The 4,928-nt window shown below is 41.0% G+C and overlaps 1 pseudogene; it reads left to right on the top strand.

Moving 5' to 3' along the window:
• The first annotated feature begins 1,914 nt into the window (after positions 1 to 1,914).
• LOC147428217 (uncharacterized) lies at positions 1,915 to 4,565 on the top strand (annotated as a pseudogene).
• The last annotated feature ends 363 nt before the right edge of the window (positions 4,566 to 4,928 follow it).

The following is a 4,928-nucleotide window of genomic DNA, read 5'->3' as shown; positions in this document are numbered from 1 at the left end:
TCTAAACGAAAGCTCACATTTTTATCATCCTCGAGCACAACAGGTTACAAAGCAGAATTGAAGTGGTTAAGATCCATTCAATGGACATGTATGATGAGTTAGGTATATATGAAGCACTTATGCATATTGAGGATGATTCAGGTGAAAAGGTTGAAGCACAGGTAGCGACAAAATACAAGACTTTTGCAAAGAAAGTGAGGCGAATGACTGCACCGCTACCAGAAGGAAGTGATGGAATGATTAAGGAGGCTTCTCGACAGCCTATACTCGGGAATCCAAAGAACATAGGGCATAAGTTTACTAAGGAGAGATTGCAGCAGCTGAAGGTTGGCGAAGATGGTTTCCTCAATGAAGAGGAGATCAAGTGTTTTCAACGTATGCTCAAAAAACATGGTAAAGCTTTTGCTTTTGATCCAAGTGAGATTGGGTATGTGGATCCTAGTGTTGTTTCACCTATGGTTATTTTCATTGTTCCTCACATGCCATGGAGCTTGCGTCCTATTCCAGTTCTTAAATCTCACTTGTCGAAGCTTTAGCCATAATCTCTAAGCTTATTCAAACCTAGAATTAGGCTGGTAACCTTAAACCGAGTTGGACCAACCCAAGGCCATCGGAAGTTGAAGCTCCTAAGCCATGGCGGGAAGAAGCTCAAGGCGGTACAAGGCAGTTAAATTTTATTAGCACCTGGATTAAACCGAGACAATTCTTGTAATTTGATTAAAACAGGAATATTGTTGCTTATTTGGTTTAAGGTAAATTGTCTGCTTTAAGATCCGTTCCTGTTAATTGTGTCTGCTGCAATTCTTCTCCTCGTACCTCTCACAGCCAGGGACCCGGTGCCTTCGTGGCTCACCTTTCAAATAAAATCCCCCGACATCGCAACAGCTAAGAGTTTGCAGTAGCAAACAAGGAGCCACAAGGAGCCGTAGCCCCTCCTTCCTCGTGTTGGTATGACTGTCTGTTTTGCATGTGCCGCAGGTTGCCATCATCTGCATGCTACCTCCTTATACACGTGTGATAGTTTGAATGCTAATGATAGTCAAAAGTGGAGATTGCAGATAAAAATAGAGTTCTAAACTTGCCTAATAATGATGTGCAGGCTAATAATAGACTTGTCGCCTGCTTTTGTGTGCTAACCTTGGTTAAGAATGAAGAGCAGGCTAATACTCTATTTTGATGACTCTTTTATTATTGACGACTCCTTTTTCCTTGATTTTTTTTGGGTGACATCTCTCACATCTTTACATGTGTATTGAGCATCCTTCTTATCGTTGACAGAACACAGTCATCATATTTCTCTCATTCTCAATTGCAGCCTTCACCATATATGGTGTGCAGATTCTGCGATCTTATCTTATACGTTGATAGGATTTTTTTGGTTTGAAGTTTGCCGACTCTTGTACATATGGTGTGGCCGCTTTTTCCATTTTTGATTGTGATATGGTTGCTTGTAGAGTGTTGGGCAATGCCAATTTTTGATGTGTGCTCCTAGCTATGGTCTACAGCTCGTCGTTTGATCAAGTTTGCAAAGGACGGATGCACTTGAAGCTTGGCAAGGGTCTTTAGTCTCTATAGAATGCTTCTATGGGAGATGTCTACCTTGATGTTGATATCCATTGTTTATGACCGATCTTCTTGCGAAGATAATTGAGGTTTGAGCATCATTCAAGTTGTGATGAATGAGGCTACATCAGCAGGCTTCATAGGCATTGGGTATTGCTTGGGATAGAGCCAGTAAAGTGAATGTGACGGCTTCTCAAGTTCAGAGTTAAGATGGTGAGATCCAGGCTTGATGCAATTACAACGAGGACCTCAGGCATCGGAACAAATAATATCAATGCTTGGGTGGGAATCAAACCTTGGCTAAATAATTAAGGGAAAAAGTGAATTGAGTTCTTAAGAAAGAGGGTCGTAATGATTGGAGGATGGCCTGAACGTGAAGAAGGAGGCGCCACCATAGAGGGCCCAGGTAGAAAGGGGGCCGGAAGCAAGTTGCTCAAGGGAGGGGGTAGCTCCTTGCAGAGGGAGAACTATGTCGAGGAGCTTAAAAGTGCATTGCAGAACCTGAGAGAAGAAGCCACCATCGCAAGGGGCGAATCAGGGGGGCAAGCTTAAGGAAAGGAGCAGGAGCCGAATCTATGTGGAGACTCGCACCTTGCTGAAGAGGAGCTCTGAGAGGGAGGCACAACATGAGCCGAGCTTGAGGAAAGAAGGAGAGCGTCAGGAGGAACTCAACCGGAAAAGGGGTTTCCATGTTCCGCAGGTAAGGAGGGAGTTTCCATCAGAGAGGAGAGAGACCGGCTACACACAGAGGAACCACACCAAATTGCAAAGATAAAGGACGCTAGCGATCTGCACCAAGATGAGTATCTACACACTGCCTAAATCGGTGAATCTGTGTGTTTGTGACCAATGGACTAGGCTAGGCATAAAAATATAACATTTATCACATGTATGAGACCAATTTGGAGCATGATTGAGGAGGAGGGTACTTACAAACTGTTGTTCACTATCCAGAGCACCTTAGCTCACATGAGTAGTTGTATAGCTGAATAACAAATCCTCTTCAATATTCAGTGCAAGCACAGGCCCTAAATTTAGAGATGGTTAATCACACCCGCTTTAAGAGAATGTGTATATACAAAGGATTTTTTTTTAATTTTTATAAATTGTCCAATGTTTTTATTTTCCTTATTGAAAACTGCTTGAGTTGGTCTCCCTAAATACATGTATCAAGAAAAACAATTGATAAATAAATGGAGAGGGTAAGTATTATCGTAGTAGTATATCAAGCGAGTGCGTTATAGTATAATCAGAGGGGAGATGGATCGTAATGATGAGATCTTAAGACAAATGATAGCAATAGGGATGTTTTGGAGCTGACTCGTTGAAGGGAATTAAAATGCAATAGAAAACATTGAGAAATTACGTACCTAGGGCTGGTTCAAGGAAATGGCTAGGAGTCAAATTGTCGAATGCTAAACAAGTGCTTTAAAAGTGAAGGTTAGTAGAAAAAGCATCATTTGGTTAATGTCAATCAAGATTAAAAATTGGATTATGTGACAAAATTTATAGACTAAACCAAAATACAAATGTTAAGCCACTTTCAATGCAATTATGATCAATATAAATTTCACAACTTTGTAGTGCGCATAAAGTTTAGATCCTACAACATTGTATAAGAGCAAGTTATGAAGGAAGCATGCAAAAATTATTGACAAGAGAAGTATCAATTTTACAAAGTTTGCAAAACAAAGTAAAAGAGTCTTTAGGAAAGCGTTATATACTTGTTCAAAATAATCACAATTATGTGCCATGCTCAATATACATTAATAGTGTTTTATCTGGAATATTTCTTGAAGACTTCTATGTCACTAATGAATACATATAACTTACAAATTGACATGTCTATATTGTCAGTCCGGTCTTTTCCAGTCTGATTAGTGTCAGATAGTACCTCCCATGTCCACGAGTCTTTGTTCTTTCTATACAAATACGAACTTGACCTAGTTTATGCTTCTGAGACAAGAAGCAATTAAATTTTTCATGAGTATTGAAAACAATTCTATCTTGGCACGCTATTCATATAGTATGCCTTAATTCATTAAGCAAAAATCTACTAGTGGTTCGCGGATTTGTTATAGATTTTCAAGTCTGCTCAGAAGCGCGCAAGGCGCAGGGAGACCATGAACGAACAAGAAGAGCTTCATAGTTTTCTAGGATTACAGGATGGGCGATCGTGCCTTTTCAAAGCCCACACATTTCCAGACCATTATGGCAGCCTCGTTGGGGTACCTCAGCACTCACAGCATATACAAGCTTGGTACCCACACCAGCAGTTACCGATGCTTCCACGTCCACGGTCTAGAAAAACACATGCTATCCAAGCCAGATGCCTTGGTTGCTTCACATCCAAAAAGTCCACATGAAACAACTCACTCCAAAGCCAATGGGAAAACCCTTTGATGAGGCTCAAGATGCTTGTTCCAAAACTGAAGAGGCTTTGCAAGCATTCAAGGATATAGTAAATAAACTAAAGCTATCTTCTAACAAGAATGCAGACCCAAAAACCTTGCAAACACTTGAGACTTTGCTCGCTCATCTGCTACTCTTGAAGAATAATAGAGAATAGGTGAAACATGTGCCACACTAGCAGAGTGGCGCAAGGAGTCAGCAAAGCCTTTGTTATATGTACAAAAAGGATTTGAAATACTCAGATGCATCAAAGATACAATTGCAAAGTTTACAAGATGTCGTTGCCTGTATGAAATAGCAGCATCCAATAAAGGCGAGTTTGAGAAGTCTTTGAAGCAAGCTGAACACCTCGAACTGATTTTTACGACACTTAGAGAAGACTTCCTGTAGTTAAAGTTTGCAAGCCAAGCTGTTTTGATTAGATGCAGTTCGAATGTCTCTTGGATGACAGGCTGAAGAAGCACTCCCTTATTTTTTCAAGTATGTCAAGTTGAAGGAAAGACTAGTCGCTCAAGTTGATCCAACCCGTGCACATCCAAGGAACTGAAGCTTTCCAAGAAGGAGGTCAGAATGCTGAAGCAGTTCTATAATATTTTGAGGAGCTATAATGTTGTGTAAGAGGGCCTTAGCAATTTTCGATCAGTTTTTCTGGAGATGAAGCAGCACTGAAAGCAGCAGATACTGAAGGTGAAATTGACATTTCTTTTCTGAGATGGGAAAAGTTCTCGCAAGCGACTGTCTTATTGGAAAATTATACCCTAAAAAACAAAAGTCTCGAGCCCGAGTGTGTGTGTGTGTAGCCGCTGGTGTAGCTGCCATCTAAAGAGAGAGAGTGGGTGTTAGCATGCGCACAGAGAGAGAGAGAGAGAGAGAGAGAGAGAGAGAGAGAAAGAAAGAAAAGCAGTTGGAGAGGGAGAGAGAAAGTGCTATCAATCTGATGAGGGCTGCATGGC

Source organism: Adiantum capillus-veneris, chromosome 23 (genome assembly GCF_014529385.1).
Source record: "Adiantum capillus-veneris isolate H3 chromosome 23, ASM1452938v2, whole genome shotgun sequence".
Taxonomy (NCBI): Eukaryota; Viridiplantae; Streptophyta; class Polypodiopsida; order Polypodiales; family Pteridaceae; genus Adiantum; species Adiantum capillus-veneris.
The sequence above is the reverse complement of the archived record's forward strand: the minus strand, read 5'-3'. Positions and strand labels throughout refer to the sequence as shown.